The following is a 23,024-nucleotide window of genomic DNA, read 5'->3' as shown; positions in this document are numbered from 1 at the left end:
AAGGGGAGGGGCTCCTCTTAGCTAGCGAGTCTGCACCTCTGTGCGGGCAGTGGGGGAAGGGGTCCGGGGAAGCTGCCTCCTCAGGCTGAAGTCCTTGGGGCTCCCTTGTACCCCTGTTGGAAGACACCAGGGCTGTTAAGAGCCTAGTATTTGAGTCAGACACTTTTGGATCCAAATTCCTTCTCTACCACTTATCTGAGTGACCTTGGCCAAATCCTTAGACTTCCGAAGCTCCTTCCCTCTCTCCTTCCTTCCCTCCCCCCCTCCCTCCCTCCCTTCCTTCCTTCCTTTCCTCCCCCCCTCCCTCCCTCCCTTCCTTCCTTCCTTTCCTCCCCCCCTCCCTCCCTCCCTTCCTTCCTTCCTTCCTTCCTTCCTCCCTTCCTCCCTCCCTCCTCCCTCCCTCCCTCCCTTCCTCCCTCCCTCCTCCCTTCCCTCCTTCCTTCCAGAAGGCAGACTGCTACATGCGGGCCTCATCTGGCCGTGTCTGGAGTCTTGGCAGTGTGACCACCCTACGTCCCCCTACAAATGGGCCCCGAGAGCTTCCTTGGAGGCTCCAGCAGGGCAGCCCAGCTACTTGTATTCCCTTGACGGAAGCACGGTCCTCCTCTTTTCAGGTACGGTCCCCCTTTTCGACCGAGCGCAGCTTCGGGGGGAGGGACACACGGGGAGCGGTGAGGGGGAAGGGGACACCCTTCACGGCCAGTCAACCCTGCGGATCAGGGGGGCGGCGGACGTCGCGGCCAGACCACGCTCACAAACAGGCGGGGGAAGCCAAGCCGCGGAAGTTCCTTAATCTGAGGAAGGGGACTAAAAGCCGTCGGGACCTCAGGCAGCGGTGCACGCTCCGTGGGAGAGCGCAGGCAAGGCCCCAGAGCACGACCTGCGCTGCAGCAGGCAGCCGGGCCGCCCGGGTCGGGGCGCTGACGATTGGCTGATGGCTATGCAAATAAGCCTATGATGTCACCACACGTAGACGCGAGAAGGGGCGGGCCGTTGCTCAGTGCCGTCTCAGCAGCCAATCAGCAGCAGAGCAGGTGTTGCGCACCTGCGGGGGGTGTGGCCTGGCCCGGGAGGGGGCGGGGCCGCGGCGCTCCAGCTGCAGGTCCGGACGCCTGCGCTCCACGCCTGGCCCTGAGGATGAAGGACGGTTTGGGCAGCTCTGGACAGAGGAGCGTGAGCTTCTCCGCCTGTGACATGGGCACGGCCCCTCTGCTGTCTTCCTCGTGGAGTAGCTGTGAGGATCAGGTGAGCTGAGGGTCAGGACAGGGTTCTGGAAGGTGCCCTGAAAATGCAAGGCACAAAAAGGTTTCCGTTCCCTGGATCCTAAGGGCAGTTAGCCAACCTGTGGAGCTGAGGGTTTGCTCTTTTAATTACTCAAACTTTCAAATTCTATTTTAGCCTTAGGATGAAAATATTTTTAAAAAAATACGACCTAATTCCCGACTTTATTAAACAGAGTGTCTTTTAATATAAGTTGTATTGCTGCTTCTGAAATCTACGGATGCCACTTTGTTATGCTTTCATTTATTTTCTTTTTTTTTTAAAGATTTTATTTATTTATTCATGAGACATACAGAGAGGGAGAGAGAAGCAGAGACACAGGCAGAGGGAGAAGCAGGCTCCATGCAGGGACCCGACGCGGGACTCGATCCCGGGTCTCCGGGATCACGCCCTGGGCCAAAGGCAGGCGCTAAACCGCTGAGCCACCCAGGGATTCCCCGCTTTCATTTATTTTCTTAAAGATTGATTTATCTATTAGTTAGAGAGAGAGCACGAGCAGGGGGTGGGCAGAGGGGCAGAGGCAGAGGGGGGGGGGAGAGTGAATCTCAAGCAGACTCCCTGCTGAGCACAGAGCCCATCACATAGCTTGATCCCAGGACTCTGAAATCATGACCTGAGCTGAAATCAAGAGTGTGCCACTTAACTAACTGAGCCACCCAGGCACCCCTGTTATGCTTTTTTGCTTTTTTATTTTTCCTTTCAAGTTTTGGTATCTTAACATCAGCCAGCATCTCTCACTGCTATCAGCTTGCCTCTTATCAGTTCTTACTTACAGTTTTATATCCTGTAAAACTTCCCACCTCTAATCTGTTGTGCATTTGGGAATCAGACCCTCAACGCTGTCAGAGGTATTTGTAAACTAAAATTAACTAGGTCTTGAGCAATAGGGGCCCACGAGCAAAGTGCACAAGCTTTAAATCAGGCAGTGGCTTCCTTTCTCTTGGTCTTGGCATGAGCCCTGGAGGTGTGTGGCCAGGGCCATTGGTCCTACCCACAAGGTCATGCCCTCCTCAAGGGCTCTTGTGGTCACACCCTCCATTGCCTCACCCCAGCTCCCCTCCTTCACCTGTTCTTCAGAAGCCCCCTGGCTGGATATGCCACCTACCCAGGGTCCCTGTCCTGTCCACCCCTCAGTTCACTGTTGCCCGCTTTCCAGAAGACAAACGTGAACACCTTCCTTCAAGGCTTGAAACCCTTTGTTTTCTCAGAATGAAATCCAACTCCCTGGCTTAGTACAACATTTCTCAAGGGCTCACCTTTGGGGACCCCTCTAGCCCTTCTAACCACTCTTCTGTCCTCATACCCTTTGCTGTAGCTACAAGGAAGTGCTGGAATGGGCTATGTTCCTCTGGCTCCACACCAGTTGTTCTCTCTGCTCTTTCCCCACTTCCTCACCTGGGAAAATTCAGCCCAGGTGTCCTCTCCTCTGGCATTCTCCGTTGGCCTCTTCTATGTTTATCCAAATGCCTCCCCACCATTGCCTCATGGACTGCGGTAGTGGCTTCAGTCACAGACTCTGGAGTCTGACCACCCGGTCAAGTCCCAGCTCTGCTCTTCCATCACCGTGTGACCCTGGGCAAGTCACCTGACTTGGTTTTCCCTGCTGTAAAACAGAACTAAAAGCAGTAGCTAGCTCATTTACATCATCTTGTGTGCAACTCCTCATGCCATGCTTGGCACATAGTAAGCGCCCAAGTAGGGGGAGCTATTTTGCTTATCTGTCCCATAATTATTGGTTTCTAGACTCCTCCACTAACCGCAAGCTTTTCAAGGGCAGGCACGGTCTTCATTCATCTGTATTTTTTCTCCACGATGTCTGGTACAGAAGCAGGCACACAGCGGCTGCTCAATAGCAGCCAAACACATGAATGGAAATCCAGTCCCACATTGGCTGGGAGGGTCCTTCCACAGCACGAGTGAACACCCAGCACTGTGTGAGTGAGTTTCCCTTGCATGTCACTCTTCTCCCTTGAACCAGATGGTAAGTTCTTGGGGATAAGGGAAGCAAGGCCGTCCTTTCCTTTGGCAGCGGTGCCAGTCACTGAGCCTGGTACACCAGGGCCCTGGTGGGGGGGCCTGAAAGGTGACTCTGGGGGTGCTGTCCGCGGTGCTGAAGAGAACTGACAAGTGACTAATTCTTCTGCCTGAGATGGATGCTGGGATTTGCTTCAGGGCAGCCAGGAATGGATTGTTCATCTCCAAATCTCAGCCAGCACATTTTGTTCTGACATTTCCTTGGCACCTTTGCCAATGACGTGATGTTTCCCGTGCGGCTCTTTCCCCTGCCTTCCAAATTCCTTGGAGAACTGTCATGATGTTCCCCACCATCCTCTCCCACAGCTGTAGGCACCTCCAAACTTGGATGCATCACCCAGAGACCCATATTAAAAGAGACTGAAATGTGACTTTTCTTTGATAGCAAAATTTTAGAATTTCAGTGGATGTGCAAGGGAACTGAGGCTTAGCCCGGTGAGGGGGATTTGTTTAAGGTCACATCGTCAAGAAGGGAGAGAACTCAGGATGGACAGGAATCTTCAAATTCACAAGCTTTTGATATGTTATGATGCCAGGATGCTATAGGCAGACATATGGGGTCGCCCACAGGATGGAGGTCAGAGTGTTTCTATTTAGCTGAAGGAGATGTCTTTGGTTTAAGCTGAAGGAAACCAAATCCCCTGGCCCCACCTTCAACCCATTGACCTCCCAACCGCCCTGCAAGGGTGGCATTGCCATTGTCCCCACGTTCCAGATGAGAAGACAGAGGCCCAGAGGGATGAGACCGCCATTGCGAGGCTACACAGCTGCCTCCCTGCCACGGTTGGTGTGAAGATGGTGTGAGGCACGCAGGCAGGAGTGGAGTTCCTGAAGCAGGCCTGGCAGAGGATGTGCTTGGAAATCACACATCTTCTTTCTTCTCCTGAAGGAAAGGATCCTCACATTTCAGAGTGGGAAGGAGCCTCTCTGCTCACGCCACCCAGCGCCTCTGTGATTTCACAGCCTTCAAGCACATTCTCCTGAGAAGATAATGGGAAAGACGATGAAAAGCAAAGCCAGTGAAGTGGCTGCCTGGAAGGCAACAGGCTGCTGCTTAGCAAGTGTGGTGAAAGGATGGGCTGAACAGGAGGCATTAAGGACATCTGAGGATACCTCTTATCTCCATGTGGCCAGGCCTGACCAGGATAATGAAAACCCACTGGACTCCATCCAGGAGTCAAATCCAGTCTCACAATTTAGAGCTCGGGGATCACAGTTTGAGTCACCTGTGATCTAAGAACCTCACTTCCAGATGGGAAACACCTAAGAGTGTCAAGAAGGCATGAATGTGAGGACCCACGTAAAGCATCCTGCACGGTGGCTGGCACATAGTAGGCACTCAATAAATGTCAGTTAATTTGCTTGTCATTTCTTGTCCTTCCAACCTCACCGATATTTATTCATCAAGTATTTATTGAGCACTTACTATGTATGGGGTGCTATTCTGAGTCCTGGTGACCTGTCAGTCAACATGCTAGGTGCCTGCTCTCATGGACTTGACGTTTTACCAGAGAAATCAGAAGAAAAGAAGTAAATAATCAAGAAAATGGTAGCTATCGGTAAGTGCCAGAAAAGAACATTGAGCTTTATTTTGATAGGGAGTGGAAGGTGATACCTCCTATTTAGATAAGAGAGTTGGGGTGGGCCCTTCTGAGGAGATAACAATGAGCAGAGGCCTCAATGAGGATCTGGAGGGGAGAGCATTCTAGGCAGAGGGAACAGCCAGTGCAAAGGTCCTGAGGTGGGTACCAATTTGGTGCCCTGAAAAGGAGGCCAGTATGACACGTGTAGGCAGCAAGAGGTGGGATAGGTGGGCAGGGACCCGAACAGGTAAGACCTCCTGGGCCCCGGTGAGACACGTACATATATTTACCTTCTCCCAGTCTTGACGGTCCTTCAGTTCTTGGAAACTTCTACTTTTCAGAGCCTGTTGTTAGGTTGTAAAATCAGTTCACCCTGGAGGTTGGGGTGGGGGCCTATAATCTTAGTAATGAACCTCTGCCCTAGGTGCTGACCTTAAAATTCAGAACAAGAAAGGTCCTTGGAGATAGTTTACAAGTTGGAAACTTTCATTGCTCCAGGGGATCAACTGAAGCCCAGAGGCAGAAAATGATTTGCCTAAGGTCATACTATAAGTTACAGATGCTACCAGTTAGGATTATATACCTCTACAAGTGACAAGAAAACCCCCAAATCGGTAGCTTAAAAAGCTCATTTCTCTCTCCAGTAAACAGAGAGGTAGGCACTCTAGGCTGGTACAGCAGCTCCACGATCATCAGGGACCTAGGGTGCTCCTAATTTGCTTTACCATTTTCAACCGTAACTTCCACCTCATGACCCAAGGTGGCTGCCCCAGGTGCGGTGATCATGTCTGCATTCCAGAGAAACACAAGAGTTGAAAAAGAACATACCCTGCCCCAAAAAGACATGTCCTCGGTGTTGTGATTATATTGCATTGGCTAGAACTCGGTCATGTGCCCACACCTACCTGCAAAGGAGGCAGGAAATGTAGTCTTTCCACGGGACAGCTATGTGCCCAGCCCCGAGTTCGGGCTGCCACTCATCAGGAAGAAGGGGAGAATAGATAGTGAGGCCAGCGGGCCAGCTCTGCGACAGTGCCACAGGTGAGACTGGAATCCACGTGTCCTGACACCCTGGTGTTCTCCGCACTGCACTTTGCCCCAGGCAGCCCCCACCATGATGAGCACATAGCAGCCAGATATAGGGGAACCTCTGTGGACGGTGGCCTGGAGGAAGTAGGGGAAGGGGAGGGTCAGCAGGGGAGGAGCCATGGCAGAGGGAGCCCCAGCTGTTGGGCCCCCCCATGGCTTTCACTGGGCTGGCAGCTGGCCCAGGGGCCCAGGGCAGGGAGACATTGCTGTCCCCTCCTGTGGAGGAGGCAGCTGGTGACACAGCTCCTGACAGCTCCCCATTGTTCCCAGTGGACGGAGTGGCAGGTTGGTGGGATCCCACTGTGGCAGCAGGTGGCAAGCCAGCCTGCCCTGCCCCCACCCCAAGCATTCCCCCCCCCCCCGCCCCCTAGGCCTGCAGGGGGATGGGGAGCAGGGTTGGCCTGTGGTCCTCACTGGGAGACCCTTTCCTTCTGTCCTCCCTCTCAGCCTCCCTGCCTCTACTTCTCCCCCAAGCCTCCTGCCCCCGCTTCCCTGTTCTCTCTCTGTCATTTGCTTCTTTCTGTTCCCCAGAGTCTTTCTGTCTTCCCCTCCCCCCTTCATTTTTTCCTTCCTTCCTGCATTTCATTTCTTCCCTCCTTTTATCCTTCTTTCCTGTCAGAACTCCTCCCCTATCCACCCTCTTGGCTGCCTACCCTTCACTGCCGGATGCCCCACTCTCTGGGGGCTCCCCGGCTGCTGGGAGAGACTGGGACAGAGTGCATCCAGAAGCAGCTTGGGTGGGAGGTCACCCCGCTGACCTCTCCAGCCCTCCCCCCCATCTCTGTTCACTGAGCTCCCACTACATACTAGCCACTTGGGCAACACTTGAATTTACTGACCTCCCTGCAGATGACTGAGGCTGGTGACTATTATTCCCATTTATAGGTGGGGTAACTGAGGCTCAGCGGCAGGGTTGTTAGAAGCCACCCAGCAAAGGCCGAGAGCCGGAACAAGGCAGGTGGGACCCTCAGTGTTGAGCCCCTGTGGGTCACAGCCCCTGGGCGGGCACAGAGAGTGAGAGACAGTGCAGGGTAATGACATTCTGTTACTGATGAAGAGATGGTGTTTCCAAAACACCATCCACCCAGCTCATGCTCGGAGTTAGACGGTGACCGGGCGCATCGCACCCCCCGAGTGATAAGGCTCCCTCCTCTCACTGCCTTACTGCACACCTGCAGCTCCTCGAAGTGACAAGGCCAGCCCTGCTGTGACCATCCAGCCTCCTAGGTCATCTCTGGGCAGCACTCGGGCCAGACCTGGGCTCATTTCCCCAGCCCTCCTCGGGTCCTTCCAGCACAAGCCCAGACCCTGCAGGCTGCTTATTCAGATCCCCCTCACGAGGCACCCCTGCGTTTCCCTGGGCTGTGTGCTCCCTTGTTGCTACAAGCTTAAGAAACCTCACGTATTCTTATTGCAAGCGTCTTCCTGGGTCTTGGGTGGGCTGGCTTCAGCACCGCATCCAGCCGGGTGGCTAACTTGGGTGGGAGGGGTGGGGAGCATGTACAGAGCTCGGAAAGCTCTGGCAACGTGGCTTCTTAGACTGGTAGTATCAGAACTTAAATTTAAGTATTTTTTTAATAGAGCTTTTGTTCTTTACAATGTCCGTTTTATAAATTTTTTATTTATTTTTTAAATTTATTTATTTGTGAGAGACACAGAGAGAGGCAGAGACACAGGAAAAGGGAGAAGCAGGCTCCCCACGGGGAGCCCAATCCAGGATACCCCAGGATCACCACCTGAACCAAAGGCAGATGCTCAACCACTGAGCCACCCAGGCGTCCCTGTTATATAAATTTTTAAAAGATTTTATTTATTTATTTGAGAGAGGCAGAGACACAGGCAGAGGGAGAAGCAGGCTCCCTGCGGAGAGCCCGATGCGGGACTCGATCCAGGACCCTGGGATCACAACCTGAGCCGAAGGCAGATGCTCAACCACTGAGCCTCCCAGGCGCCCCTGTTTTATACATTATTTTAATGTAAATATGTTTCACAATTTAAACTTACAATTAAAAAAGTTAATATAGGGCAGCCCCGGTGGCGCAGCGGTTTAGCGCCGCCTGCAGCCCAGGGCGTGATCCTGGAGACCCTGGATCGAGTCCCACGTCAGGCTCTCTGTATGATGCCTGCTTCTCCCTCTGCCTGTGTCTCTGCCTCTCTCTCTCTCTCTCTGTGTGTGTGTCTATGAATAAATAGGATAAAATCTTTAAAAAATAAAATAAAATAAAATAAAAAGTTAATATAAAAACAGAAAACCAAAGCCAGATCTTTGCTAAATGCCCAGGGATTGACTCTGGACCTATTCCTGGCACCAGTTGGGCTGAGACCCACAGGGCAGCTCCAGGCCCTGAGCTGGGTCCTGGGGGGAGTGACCCTGGAGGGAGGGGCCTGGGATCTTGACCCTGGAGGGAGGGGACCTGGATAAGCTATAAACAAACTGCCCCTTCCCTACCACCCTCTTTCCAGACCCTCCCCACTCACCCAGAATCTTTGCCCCAAGCCCTGGCTTCATCTCCTTTGAGTAGAAGAGGGGAGCTTTGAGTGTTTATTTAGGGACTTCAAGCCCTTATATGGCTGGATTTGTAAAAAAATGTATGTGCCTACAGCATTCCATCCCCGGGATGGCCCGGGGCGTCAGCAGCCAGAGGACATTCTGGACAGGACCTGGGGAACAGGTGGGCCGAGGACCAAGGAGGCAGGTCCTGAACTGCCTTGGGACCACCTCTTCCCTCCCAACCCCGACTTTAGGAAAAAAGAGGCCGGACACAGACAGGAGACAAGGAGCACACAGGCAGCTGGCATCCACCCAGCCAGTGACTTTGTGGGGGATTCCAACCTTCTCGGCTATTTTCATCTCCCTTAAGTATTTTCTTGCCTCTGGGCTTGGCACCTGATAGGCCTCCCATCTAGGACCACCCTTGTTTTTGTTGCTTCTAAGGTCGACCTCATTCCTCTGGTCTGAAAGCCACCTCTTGAGGGCAGCCTTCCCTACCCTCTGCAGCCTAAGGGACCCGCCACCGCTCCATGCCCCTGCCTATTAGTCACCCCATTGTCCTGCTGAATCAGTGAGGTGTGCTGAAGGCTGGCTACCTCGGGGTGGGTTTCCCCAGGGCAGGCGTCTATTGTCTTTAAACAGCAAACTCTGTTTTTTGTACTTATTTTTTTGCTGCTACATCAGAAAATCCAAAGGTACTTTAAAAAAAAATGCATTTACCTAAACTATTTGAAGCGGTCCTGTATTTAGCATGTGAACTCCTCACTCCCAGAAATAGGTTAATCCCCGCCCTGGTGAACACTGGATCTCTGAAACGTATCCAAGCCAGAAAATACACCGTTTAACCGAAAGAAGCGGCTTTGGCTTTCTGGTTCTTTTTCTATAGCCACACTCAGTATACTTTTAACAGGTCTTAGTTTTGATTTCTGAACTTTTCACCTCTTGGGCTTTTAAACTTTAAACTTTTTTTAACCGTTTGAAATGGTAAAACTGAAATAGAACAGTGTCAGCTTGGTCAAGAAGGAACTTAAAATTCGGAGTGTGAGGTTAATTTTCTTTTCATTTCCTTGGTTTTTCTCATTGCCAAGAAAAGCAGCACAAGATTTCCTGCTTTTTTAATTTCCCCGATGATTTATAGATTTGGCAACAACACTATTTATGGGAAAACAGAAGAAGAAAATAATCTTTCTGCCTTAACAGAAGGAATTTCGAAAGGCACCGTGGAATGAATAGTCTTCCTGCATTTGTGATTAGATTTTCTCCCTGCTTGAACCTTTCCAGGGATTCCACTCCAACCCTGTGCTCTTAGAACAGAGCCTGAGCTTCTTGGGAGCCCATGAGCCCTCTAAATTCTGGCTTCCAGGGATCCCTGGGTGGCTCAGCGGTTTGGTGCCTGCCTTTGGCCCGGGGTGTGATCCTGGAGACCTGGGATCGAGTCCCACATCAGGCTCCCTGCATGGAGCCTGCTTCTCCCTCTGCCTGTGTCTCTGCCCCTCTCTCTCTGTGTGTCTTTCATGAATAAATAAAATATTTTAAAAAAATAAATAAATAAATTCTGGCTTCCATTACCCTTCTTTGCTCATCTGCTGACCCCAGAACTCTATGCTCCTATTGATCGAATTTTCCTAGTTTCCTAAACAAAATCTGCCCTGTGCTCTATCAGCCTCCTGGCCCTTTGCACATGCTGTTCCCTCTGCCCCACTTGCTTACCCTCCCGACTCGCTGCTCATCAGTCTTTCCTTGCACAGCTTAGAGGTCACTTCTTCCAGGAAGCCTTCCCTGACACTCCTGAATGAGTGTGTGATGCACACTGCTCCTCTTTGCTCAGACAGCTTCCCACATGGTCCCACATGTTCTCTACCATAATGCTTGTCCTGCTCTATCATCTTGGCAATTCCTCAGTTTCTTCTCTGTCTCCTTCACTAGATTCTAAGTTCTGTGGGGGCAGGCACCATGAATTCTGCTTACTGCTGGATCCCCAGGATCGACTATGATGCTTGACACATGGCAGATGCTCAGTTGGGGCCAGGTGAATGAATGAATGAATGCATGGCCAGAATTTGACTGACAGCCACCACCAAATGCTGGTTTCACATCTCTTACAATTTATCATTCATAGTTCTTGGATGATTTTCTCTTAGTTTTTTTTTTTTTAAGATTTTATTTATTTATTCATAGAGACACACAGAGAGAGAGAGGCAGAGACACAGGCAGAGGGAGAAGCAGGCTCCACACAGGGAGCCCAATGTGGGACTCGATCCCGGGTCTCCAGGATCACACCCTGGGCTGCAGGAGGCACTAAACAGCTGTGCCACCGGAGCTGCCCTTCTCTTAGTTTTTAATTTGGTCATTCACTTCATCCATCCACTCAATTATCTACCCCTCTCCCTCCATCCCTCCCTCCATATATTTCTATGGCTAGGCAGAAGCAGTAGGTTAAAGTTATGTAAGTCTTAGGGAAAGAAGAAAGCCAGGATCTCTGATGTTAATGCCAGAATGTGGACCAGACTCAGAAAATTGGAACATTGCAGGTGCACCTAGGCAGGGAATACCGGAGAAATGGATTATCCAGTTAAAGGGATTCAAGGCTCACACGTGCACAGGGAGCCCATAAATGTAGACTCACTCGCCTCTCTCTCCCCCTCCTCCTCCCTCCCCCAGCCCCTCCTTCCCTCCCTCTCTGCTCCTCTCCCCCTCCTTCCCTCCATCCCTTCCCTCCCTCCTTTCCTTCCTTCCTTCCTTCCTTCCTTCCTTCCTTCCTTCCTTCCTTCCTTCCTTCCTTCCTTCCTTCCTTCCTTCCTTCCTTCCTTCCTTCCTTCCTTCCTTCCTTCCTTCCCCAAGCCTTCGTGGAGACCTCTTTCCGGTTCAGGCCTTATCCTGAGGACTGTTGAATCAGACCCAGATTTTAGCCCTTTTAAAGATGCGCTGAATTTATAGGGGACCCTAGAGTAGGTACAAAAAGTGGTACAAAAGGCACAAGTGGCCTGTGTCCTAAGAGTGTCCCAGATAATGTTTCCTGAGCACCAGCAGGGAGGTTGCATGGAGGAGGGGACATTGAATGGGACCTTTTTGATGGATGCGTAGGATTAAGATATGTGAGAAGGAAGAAATGAAAGGAGCAAAGGCACAGAGGTGGGATAAATCCAGGCAGGTCAAAGGGAATCTGGCAGTCTCAGAGGAAGGCAGTGTGAAGAGGGAGAAGAGGGGGAGCAGGGAGAGGGTTCAGCCTGGGGCTTGGGCCGGATCATGGCCCCTGCCTCTTTGGCCAGCTGAAAAACAACACAGTGAGTAACTGATTCATCTTACAAGTATTCCGCACCCCCCGCCCCCCCCCCCCCCCCCCCCCCCCCCCCCCCCCGCCTTGCATTGCCGCTTTAGGGCCCATTGCTCCTTCCCTGATGGTCTGTGGTAGCGCTTGGCCTGCTCCACCTGCTTCCAGCCTTGTCCGTCCTCCTCTCTTCCCCTGTAGGGAGCAGCAGCTCCATAAAGGAGTATATCATGGTGCTGCTCCCTTGCCTGTAGCCCTCCATAGCTCCCTTGTGTCGCGAGCATAAATTCCAAGCTCCTTGGCTTGGACTACAAACACCCCCAACCCCTGCCAACACACACACACACACACACACACACACACACACACACATCTTTATTCCCTCCATTCCTCCTAAGCTTCCTGGGGCTGCTTTCATTTCCTTACATGGCTCCTCCACTTTCCTCTGCTTGAGAAAGCCTTCAGCTCCCACTGCTCTAATCTGTGCAGGCCCCTCCGCAGATTCTGCAGGTTGGGGACAGATATCGATTCCTTGGGGACCCTTTCCCCCTCCCATTGGGCCACACCTGTTGTTGCCTGTTTATCTGGTTCCCCCATTGGACCTTGAGCTCCTAGGAACAAACTGAGGGGCTCGCTCACTGTTCTGTGGCCATTCCCTCCGTGGCTCAGGAGTCCCTGGTGTGGAGCAGGCCCCAGGCTCTTGGGGCTCCAAGGGCAGGAGACAGAAGGCCTTAGACTGGTAGGGAGGGGCGCCCCCTCCCTCCTCTCCCAGCTCCCTGCACCCCCAGAGGCTGGAGGAGGCCCTGGGGTGAGGAGGGGCAGCTGCCACCAGGGAGCCCAGCCCAGAGCCCAGCCTGATGTTGTGAGGGAGGACAGGTGCCCTTACAGGGAGGCCTGGGAAGCCTGGCAGGCTCTGAGGCTGCCTCCAGGTCCCACAGGGGTAGAGGGTGAGGCCCGGACACTCGCCCCCTCACTGGGCAGCGGCTAGAATCCAACCCTCCGGGTCTGGGTGGGAAGGTGCCACCCCCTGGGGGTCTGGCCAGGGAGCGCTGGTGACTTTGGACTCTGCATCCATTTTGCCCTTTGAACCAGTTTCTCTATCTTTCCAGCTAGACCCGCCTGGGGCTATTTCTGCTTCCTCCTTGTTCAGCTGCCTGAGCAGCCTTGTGGCTTTAATTGGCCCATTTTCCGCTTGCTGGGAAGACGTCTCTTCCCTCCTCGTCCTGCTGCTCACCCCCACCACCCATGGGACCTGAGAGTAAAAGCTAGAAGTGAGGCTGATGACGGAGTGAAAGGCAGACAGAGACAGCTCAGGAGGAGGGAAAAGGTCTGGAGACAGGCAGAGAGACAGGGACAGAGACACAAAGGCGGGGAGCAGCCACACAAAAGAAGAGTGGGCCCCCCCCCGGAGAAAAAAAGACAGAAAGGCAGGAGATTGAGGGAAACACATAAAGACAAAGGGACGCAGAGAAGCGCATAGAAGGATTTACATCCCCATTGGAGCGACAGGAGAAAGAGGCAGCCCCCCCCACCCCTCGGCAGAGGGGGACGGTGTCTCCAGGGAGGTGGGGGCTTGGGGTTACGATTCCCAGCAAGCATCAGCTTCTCTGGGCCCAAGTGCAGGGCAGGGAAGACACATCACAGACTCCCCCACCTGCCAGAGACTGGTGGCGAGGATGTCAAAGTGCTTTGTCAACAGTAATGTCTTACGGAGGCGGTTGGGAGGGAATCATTGTTCCGAGGTGTGGGGCTTCGGCTGTCTGGCTCTCTCTCCTCTTGCATTTTAAATGAGTTGGGGCAGGAGTGGGCAAGGCTGCCCTCACCTCTTTGTTCTTGATCCAGAAACATTTACTGACCACTTCCTAACCGTGCGCAGCCTCCTTCCAGGGCTCTGGAGATACAAGGCCATGGAGGCAGCGTTGCTGCCCTCCTGCTCGGGGCCGGGCCGGCATCAGGGGGGTCAGGGTGTTCAATGTCTACTGAATACACTGACAGGAGGAGAAGCCGACACAGCCACCCCCACTATACCCTGGCATTGGGGACGCCTGGGTGGCTCAGAGGTTGAGCATCTGCCTTCAGCGCAGGGCGTGATCCCAGGGTCCTGGGATCGAGTCCCACATCGGGAACCTGCATCTCCCTCTGCCTGTGTCTCGCCTCTCTCTGTGTTTCTCATGAATAAATAAATAAAATCTTAAAAAAAAAAATAAAACAAAAAATCCTGGCATTGGCCCTAGCCGAGGGGGGTCTGGAAGAGACCGTCCTGACCTCTACCTGGGCAGTCAGGGACGGCTTCCCAGAGTAGGCGACTCAGGAGAGAGCCTTGCAGGCTTTCCCCGAGTGGAGAGGGCAGGGAAGGAACCCCAGGGCTCAGCCTCTGCAAGGTGCAGGGACGTGGGGAGGAGAGCTACTCAGAAAATGGAGGGTGAGGGCGGCGTGGGTGGGGGAACAGGGCAATGAAGCCTGTTGGTGGCCATGTCCAGCAAAAGGACAGCGTGATCAAATGTGAGCGTTCTCTGAGAAACCAGCTGACACAAGCCCAGGCAAGAGCAGGGGGCCCTGGGGCTGGGACACCAAGAGGAGGCAAAGGTCTCAGGGAGAGGAGGAGGGTCTGGGTCTGGGTCTGGATGGGGGAAGGGAGTTCCCACGGGTGAGTAATCCAGCACTGGGCCATGTGGCCTCTGGGGCACCCAGGTGCCCCTCGCTCGCCCACCCCAGAGCCCACAGCCACAGAGCCCCAGAGAAGAGGTCTTTGGAAACTCTGAGACCAGCTCGTCCAGGGGGGTCACAAACTCAGGGGTCACGGGGAGGTAGGTGGAGTGAGACAGTAGAAAATGAGGGGACCTGGGCAAACTGGGGAGCACAACTTCAAACGGCAATATGTTTTTAAACGTTTATTGAATACACTGCATGGGAGCGGAGGGCAGGACAGAGAAGGAGAGACTGCCCAGGTGCAATTTTTTTGAAAATAAGATGTTGGTCAAAAGAAATGGCTGGCCAGATTGGTCCCTCTGTCGTCGCTGGGCTCTGACCTCACCCCTCTGACCTCACATTTCACAAGGGGGAGACTGAGGCCCCGAGTGGCCAAGAGGCTCGTCCAAGTGGGGGCCCCTTGTCATTATCCAGCTCGGTTAACACCTTGGTTTACAGGTGAGGAAACTGAGTCTCAGAGAGGTGAAGTAGCTGGCCTGAGGCCGCACAGCTGGGGGTGGGAGCTGGAGAGGGGGAGCCGGGGCCACTTCCTCAGGCGACATTCCTTTCAGGAAAATGACTCAGCCCCTTCCAGCAGCAGAGCCGTCGCTGAGGGAAGTAGAAACTCAGGAGGAGCAGGAACCGCTAATTGCCTGGCGGAGACTAATTGGCTGGGGGAGCGGGGAGGAGGGCGGGAGGAGAGGGTGGCTGGCGGACACCCTCCCGGTAAGAGCCAGCAGGGGGACAATGAGGCGACCCCAGAGGGACCTGCTCCGGCTCACGGACCCCCACTCCCACCCCTGACCAAGACCTGCCGCCGACCAGCTGCTGGGTGGGCGGAGGGTGGGGGGCTGGGGGCTGGGCCAGGGCTGGAGGCCCCTCCTCCTCCAAGGCCCAAATCACCCCAGCCCCGGGGCCTGCTGAGCTGCTGATTATCTTCCAAGCCGGACTTCAGAGAATAATCATCACAACCGATAATAATGCCTCCCACCAGCTCTGAGCTGTTAATGTCTTCGGGGAGCAGCGAGCAGCTTTGTCTCATTTGGAGGGAACGGGCCGGCTGTGGGGTTTGCGGCCTCAGGACAGCAGAGAGCCCAGTGGAGGTCAGAGGCAGCCTCGTCTGCCTCCCCGAGCCTGCTTCCTCCACCTCACTGGAGAGGCTGTTCTCTGCCCCTGTTTATCCTCGCAAGCCTCGCCTGGAGCTGGGACCTCTCCCCTGTGCTCACCCCACCGCCCACCCCGAATCCAGACCCACAGAACCGTTGCTCCACGGCTCTGGCTCTGACGTTTCTGCCTTTATTCTGCATCCAGTGCCGACCCCGTTCCAGGCTCAAGTCCTCAACAGTGAACTGCTCTGCATCCTACAAAACCCGATACCACCTTCTCTGTGAAGCCCTCCCTGATTCGCTCCCGCCAGACCTATCACTCCCTGCTCTGGGCTGTCACGGCTCTCCTCTCCGACGTTATAGGAAGATAGTACATCTCCTGTCTCTCTCCCCTTCCCTCAGGTCTGGAGCTTCCTCGAGGCCAGGGACACTGCACCTTACTTGACCTCTGTGTTCCCAAAGCCCAGCACAGGCCCAGCATCCGGCAGCTACTCACGGAATAGTTCTCGAATCAGATGGTCACACAGGCCTTACGGTTGGTGTTTCCTGTGTCTGTTTCCTCCACTAGACTGGGAGGCTCCTGAGGGCAGGGCTGAGCCCTGTTTATCTTCTCCTGCATGGTCTGATGCAGAGAAAGTCTTTTTTTTTTTTTAATTAATTAATTAATTAATTTATTTATGATAGTCACACAGAAAGAGAGAGAGAGAGAGGCAGAGACACAGGCAGAGGGAGAAGCAGGCTCCATGCACCGGGAGCCCGACGTGGGATTCGATCCCGGGTCTCCAGGATCGCGCCCTGGGCCAAAGGCAGGCGCCAAACCGCTGCGCCACCCAGGGATCCCTGGAGAAAGTCTTCAACGAGGGTTGGCAGGTCGGCGAACATAGGAAAGCGCTTTGATTGTTGTGGAGCAAGATCTAGGGGACAGACAGAGAAACAAATCCCTAGATGGAAAAGCACACGAACGAACACATGGTGCAGAGTGTGCCCTGAAGGGGGTGGGTATATCTATCTGCCTGCTTGTCCGGGAATATGTGTCTGCATTTGCGTACGTGGGTGTCAGGTGTGGGGCTGGGTGTGCAAGTAGGCGAGACCGAAGCCGTGCTTTGCCTGCGAGTGCGAGCGCGTTACCCTGTGCAGTGTACGGGCACCGTTGTACTATGGTGTGTACGTGTCATTCGTCTAGAGTTTGTGGGTAAGTCTGTGTGTATAGAACTGTACATGTGTCTCTGCTTTGTGTGGAGGTGTGTGCCTATATGTGTGAGTGTGTGTAGGTGTAGTGTTGCATCAGGGTTTAGAAGACGAAGTAGGAGGGAGAAGAAAATACAGAACTTGTGATTGTCAAATGCCAAGTGCAAAGAGCAAGAAGGCACAGGTGTTCCCAGCGGAGACCTGTTCGCACGCAGGCCCTGCAAGTCCCATCCCCAGCGTCGACTCCATTCATTCATTCATTCATTCGTTCCTCACTCGCGGCTGTGCAGCTGCTAACTCTGCTGGGCTCCGTGCTGGTTGCTCAGGATCTGACAAGCGTCCTCCTCCCGGGAATGCCCGTTCTCCGGGGGGAAGACAGACAACAAACAGTCACAGGAGTGCGCCATCAGCACCATGACAGAGGGACCCCTTAATGCAGTTGGGAGGTCCGAGCAGTTTCCCAGAGGAGGTGCCATCCCAGGACAATCGTCGGGCCTGGGATGGCTTTCCTGGGCAGCCGGACACGCTGGGGCTGCTGTGGGCTCGGTGTAGGGCTCCCTGTCCCTTCCTACGCCCAGTCCCCCCGCCCCGCCACCGTGCTGAAACCCCCACCTTTGCTGTCACCTGCCTCACTCCCACCACCCACCCTCCTAGCAGGCCCTGCAGAGAGGAAGGCTGTGCTAACCAAGGAAAGGAAGGAGAACCCTGGGCTGTGCAAGTGGAGAAGGCTCCTGGCACTTCCTCTCCTCGGCGGGCCTTGGGCCACGAGCCCATCTCTGGAGCGGTGGGCGCGCTTGTGGGCGTGTTTGTGCGTGTCCGGCCTGGCTGTTAGCCTGGCGGTTCCTGGAAGGCAGAGGACCATTTGTCCTGGTCTCCCCTTGCCCCGACCTCCCCAACAGGGCCCAGGGTGGCGGTGGGCTCAGGCAGGTCTGTCAGGCTGGACATTCTTGCAAATTCGACAGCCTGAGTTGGACCAGAAGCCCAGTGTGGTGGACGAAGGCAGCTGGTCCACAGACCAGACTTGGGGAGAGAAAAGATCAGGCTTCTGTGGCTGATATGATTTTAAATCCTTATTCGTAGGCAGGCCTACAATCCTTTTTTTTTTTTTTTTTTTTTTTTTAGAGATATTAGCCACCCTGGCTGCCCTCACTTTTTTTTTTTTTTTTAATTTCAGGAGAAAAAGCTTGATAGAATAAATGTGATGGTAAATGAACCAGAATCCTGAAGGCTTTCACTTCCACTCGTGCCTCTGTCTCACTGAGCACCTGTGATGCAGTTGGATCCGTGCGGCACCTGCAGGGAGAGGGGGGCCGGGATTTGATTCAGGATTCTGCCGCAGAGGAAGGGCAGGTTCTGCGTGGTTGGAGGAGAATCTCGAAGGGCTTCATGGAGAAGGTGACACTTGAGCTGCACTCTGAAGGAAAGATGTTTCTGAGGGAGAGATGAGCACGTTCCAAGGCCCAGAGGTGGGAATAGGCGGGTAGTTTTCAGACAATAGTAAGTGGCACCCTTTGGCTTCGGACCCAAATATGGGCCAGTTCAGGGAGGCATGAAACGGTGAATTCGAATGGGAGCACCTCGTGGCCACTCTGGGCTTCAGTCTTCTGTGACCTGCTGTGTGGCCTTGCTCTGTTCCCCTCTCCTCCGTGCTAGCGGGTGTGCAGGTGATAGAACCATAGACCCGAACCATGGAGGCCAAGACAGAGATGTGTGGCGCTCTCTCAACCCTGTCCGCTGTGCCTGGGCGCAGACACTGGCCGTTGGCTCCTGGGGAGGTTTTGTGTTGTTATGTTTGAGGGTGCAGTGTGATGGGTGAGGGTGCAGGCCTAGAGCCAGACTACGCAGGTTCAAATCCCAGCTCCGGGGGCACCTGGGTGGCTTAGCAGCTGAGCATCTGCCTTCGGCTCAAGTCATGGTCCCAGGGTCCTAGGATCGAGTCCCACATCAGGCTCCCTGCGTGGAGCCCACTTCTCCCTCCACCTGTGTCTCTGACTCTCTCTGTGTGTCTCTCATGAATAAATAAATAAAGTCTTTAAAAAACAAACAAACAAACAAACAAACACAAATCCCAGCTGTGCCCCACACTAACTGAATCCTGGTACAATGTCCCTAAACTTTCTCCGCCATGGGGATATCATGAGCACTCACTTATCAGGGTGCTGGTGTGGGGGTTCCGCGAGCTAGTACCAGGCACGGCCCCCTCACCCTGACCCCCACCCCAGGGTGCCTCCATACAGTGCTCGTGCCTCCAACCACTGCCTGTGGATTGTTGCTTTGTCCAGTTTAACCGGCTCTCCCTACTGTGGGTGGGGTGTGCGAGGTCTGGTTGGGGTCTGCGGGGGGGCGGGGAGGGCTGGGGGCTGGAGGGGGCTCGCTGATCTCCTGGCCCTCCCAGCTCTGCGGCTCTGTGACCTCACCCCCAGGGCTGGCCCAGGAGAGTTAGCCCTGGGGATGGGGGACGGCCAGCACCCCGTCCTCTCCGGCACAGTCTCCCCTCTCCTGGGGCCCAGTGCGTCCCCTCTGCTGCGGGGCTACTCCCCATGCTCCCCGGGGCCCTTACTGCTGTCCCTCCTCAGGAGCTCCAGCTCCAGGCAGGGGTCTGGGGCTTCTGGGGCAGATGGTGTGGCCCCTCAGGGACCAGCTCTGGGCTCTGGGGAGGGGGGACCAACTCTGGCTCACGGGCAGCCTGCATGAGCTGTCAGAGCCGCCCTGGGGCCAGATTCCCTGGGGCCAGCTTTGCAGCCAGAACCTCTTCCAGGTAGGTCCTGGTGCTTCCAGCCCTTGGGGACAAGACCCCAGGTGTGGTTCAAAGACCACCTGCACCGGAATCACCTGTGGCTGGGGGTGCGGCGGGCTCCTGACACAGGCCAGTTCCCTCCACCTTGCACCAGGCCTCCTGCAGGGGAATCTGGGGCTCTGGGGGCCTGGGAGCCTGCAGGGTCCCCAGTGTATCCTGCACATTCCAGTTGGAGAAGCTCGGGGGCAAGGGGCAACAGAGTTGGGGAAGCCCCGAGTATCAGGAATCCTAGTACTGTTTGCGCCTCGTCGCCCCACTTCCCGAAAGATGCCAGGGAGTCGGTTTGGCCCGATGAGCAAGCCTGAGCCCGAGCCTTCTCCTCTCCCAGCTGCCTACACTGCTCACACGTCCCCGCAATTTCTAAATTCAAAATGGGGCCATGTTCGCTGTGTGTCAATCCCTTCCCTTGGGCGCCGTGCCTTCGGAGGCTGCCCACTGGGGAGGCGTCTGGGCTCCCGTTCTCTGGGGCTCGCAGGCAGGAGACAGGGAAGGCACCCAGGAGCCCTGCTGCGGGCCAGGGGTGCGGGCCTTCCTGGCCTAGAGCGTGCCTCCGACTTTCTAGGCACAGCGAGCGCCTCCCAAGCCCCTTTCTCTCAGAAGTCCTGGTTTTTCCCTCCATCCCCCGTGGCAGCTTGGGTGCCAGCAGGCTCACCTGCAGAGGGACACCCATACTGGGCCCTGGAGCAGGCGCTGGGGTGGGGGCGGAGGAGTCTGACACCCACTCTGGCCCCTGCAGATGGTCCGATGCCTTACTCACGCAGCAAACGTTCCTTAACACCTGCTGAGTGCGGCTTGCAGTGCTGGTGCTGGAGGGGGGAGGGTGGGGGATGGGGAGACTGTTTGGGGGCGTAGAAAGAAATAGAAGACTGGGGGAGTGGAGAAGCCCACACGCGGGTTTAGAACAATCACTGAGCAGCCTGCCAGGCAAAGCGAAACACACTCATCTAAATCCAGGCTGCACGCGCTTGTTCGGCTGGCCCGCACTGGGGGTGGGGGGTGGGCGCTGTCTCAGAGGTATAGGGGGGTGCACTAGGCTGGAGGGGCAGGAAAGAAGCCTGGGCAAACAGGGCTTGAGTTCTAGTCCTGGGGCCACCGTGGTCTTGCTGTGTGGCCTTGGGTAAGTCTCTTACCCTCTCTGAGTCTCTGTTTTCCCCACTCCCATCTTCTCCCCCATATATAGGCCCTGGCAAATGGCAGACTTAAACCAAGTTTGCCTGACACCAAGTAAGGGATGTGGCTTCTTGATCACCTGAGTCAACTCTCAGCTGCAGGTCTGATGTTGACCCAACAGGCATGTATAGGGTAATGGTTAGAAACCCAGGGATTTGGCGGTCACAGACTTCCATGGGAAGCCGGCTCCATCACTGACACACCCATGTCCCCACTCTGGAGTGGGCTGGTCTTCAGCATCATTGCAGAGAGGATCAGGGGAGACGGTCCTGGCTGGGGCAGGGGTGCCTGGATAGGGACTCTAGGACAGGGCGGGGGCCTGTATAGTAATTATTAGTTGCAATACCTGCTTTTGGGGAGTTTCAACAAGTACAAAAGTGGAAAGAGTTTCGCTTCTTTGAAAGAGCATGAAGCCTGGGGTCTGAGGGATTCCAGGATGAGGGGTCCAGCACAGCGCCCAACAGGCCGTCAGTCAGCCCTCCCCGCTTCCAGGAGACCCTGCTCATCCCTCTGATCCCCCCCTGGAACGTCTGCAGCTGACTCTTCTTACCTTCCTCTCGTGCCGTACTTGCACCCTAGAGACAACCGGAGCCCTCCACGTGGCCTGGTGTCTAGCCGAGCCTCTCCCCCAGGCAGCTTGGTCTTGGGCTAAGCCTGCTCCCGCCCCTGACTGTGCTGCCTGTAGTTTAGGAGCTACATGTACAGGGTCTGAAATTAGAGACCTGTGTGCCAAATCTGGTTGCTATTCATTGGCTGTGTGACCTGGGACAAGTCACTTAACCTCTCTGTGCTAATGAACCAACATCATGGGACTCTGGTAAAGATGAAATGAACCAATGCGTGTGTAACACGTAGCACGGACTAAGCCCTCAACCAACATGTTGCTCTGCTTCGGGTGAAAGCCAGGGGGCTATCGGATCTGTTTTCTTCAACAGAGCTGTCTCCCGGCCTGGACCAGTTGTGCCGGAAACCGTAGGAGTGAGTAACGAGAAGGATCCATGTGAGTGTGTGGTCAAAATAGAAGCTGCCGTGGCGAGGCGAGAGATGAGGCGTCCAGGGAGAGCCTGCCTGGATGTCTTCAGCGCGGTGCGCCTATAGGTTCTCATGGAAGGAGCAGCCCGCTGAGGCCTGTGGAGCCACCTTGCACACACCAGGACCCAGGTGCACGGCCACGTCCAGTGAGCCTGTTGGTGGGGGTGGGGGGACTGGGTTCAGCAGGGAGGGCTCCCCCAAGGAGCAAGGGTGGAGCAGGGCATGAGCAGGGCACAAGCAGGTGGAGCTGGCCTCAGCAGAGACAGGAGAAGAAGAAGCCACGTGAGGGCGAGCAAAGTGGTCTGAGCCTGGAGACTTAAAATTCTTCCCCTGTCTTCCCTCTTCCCTCCCTTTTCTCCTTCCCGTGGTCTCCCGGAGGTCTCCCTGCCCTCCTCCAAAGTGATCTAACCCTGACCCAGCAGGAGAGAAAATCCAGCCCGACCGCGTTTTATGTAGAATGTCTCCAGAGTTGTTATATCCTAAGAGTGCAAAAGAAGGAAGATTCCATCCACTTCAAGACTCCTGACTTGAGGGATAAATATGTGTACATAGGGTCAGAAGAGAAACATGCGAATGTAAGCAGGCAATCAACCTTGTGTAAGCACAGCCAGATGAATTAAGGAGTGTATGTATTAGCAGAGTGCAGAGATTGGGCTAGGAGCTGCGGAGACAAGCCCTTGCGGGCTGGTTTTTTTTTTTTTTTTTTTTAAGCCCATGACAGAGAACCTGGAAACAGGGTTCAGGGAAGCCCTCGGAGCCACCAAGAACCCAGTAACATCCCAGGAGAAATTCCCTACCCTCATCAACCTCAACCAGCCGGCCTGTAACTGCCTCCTGGGGGGGCTAGGCAGCCCCAATTCACTGGAATAATGGTTTTTCTTAATGGGTGCCTATCTTCGAACTCCAGGACGATTTGGGGTTACATGTAGAGCAACTTAAGGCGATCAAAACTGTGATATTTTATTTTCTCTCAAATGCTTACTTGCAACGCCAAGATCATTTGGCCCATTAAAGTGAGAGCCTAATCATTCCAATTTAAAATATAATTGCCTAATTAACTTCAATGCGTGAGTTTAAGCTGAAATCTTTCTAAGCTTGGGCTCAGCGGTAGAGTATTTAAGAGAATTTGAGGTTCACCACCTACACTTATTGAATTCACTAGATGTAAAAAGCATTAAGTACCCAGGGAGATTTCCTTAAAACTTAAAAACAGGCAAAGGAATTAGGGAATCTAACTGATGAGTCTGAGAATGTTTTGGAGTTATCCCCTACTCTCAGAAAAGTCCCCAAAGCCCAG

At 54.4% G+C, this 23,024-nt stretch overlaps 1 long non-coding RNA gene across 5 annotated transcripts; it reads left to right on the top strand.

Moving 5' to 3' along the window:
• Nucleotides 1-1,044: 1,044 nt before the first annotated feature.
• On the top strand, nucleotides 1,045-22,791 carry LOC144292539 (uncharacterized). 5 transcript variants are annotated; one of them, XR_013359908.1, is made up of 4 exons: nucleotides 1,045-1,245; nucleotides 15,943-16,075; nucleotides 16,225-16,535; nucleotides 17,903-18,735. It is a non-coding gene; the product is annotated as an uncharacterized LOC144292539 (long non-coding RNA). The 5 variants fall into 5 exon arrangements; XR_013359910.1 differs by lacking the exons at nucleotides 16,225-16,535; nucleotides 17,903-18,735 and adding an exon at nucleotides 21,631-22,791 and having other exon boundaries at nucleotides 1,054-1,245; XR_013359911.1 differs by lacking the exons at nucleotides 16,225-16,535; nucleotides 17,903-18,735 and adding an exon at nucleotides 20,706-20,928 and having other exon boundaries at nucleotides 1,054-1,245.
• Nucleotides 22,792-23,024: the final 233 nt, after the last annotated feature.

This window comes from Canis aureus, chromosome 21 (assembly GCF_053574225.1).
Source record: "Canis aureus isolate CA01 chromosome 21, VMU_Caureus_v.1.0, whole genome shotgun sequence".
In the NCBI taxonomy this organism is placed as follows: Eukaryota; Metazoa; Chordata; class Mammalia; order Carnivora; family Canidae; genus Canis; species Canis aureus.
The sequence above is the reverse complement of the archived record's forward strand: the minus strand, read 5'-3'. Positions and strand labels throughout refer to the sequence as shown.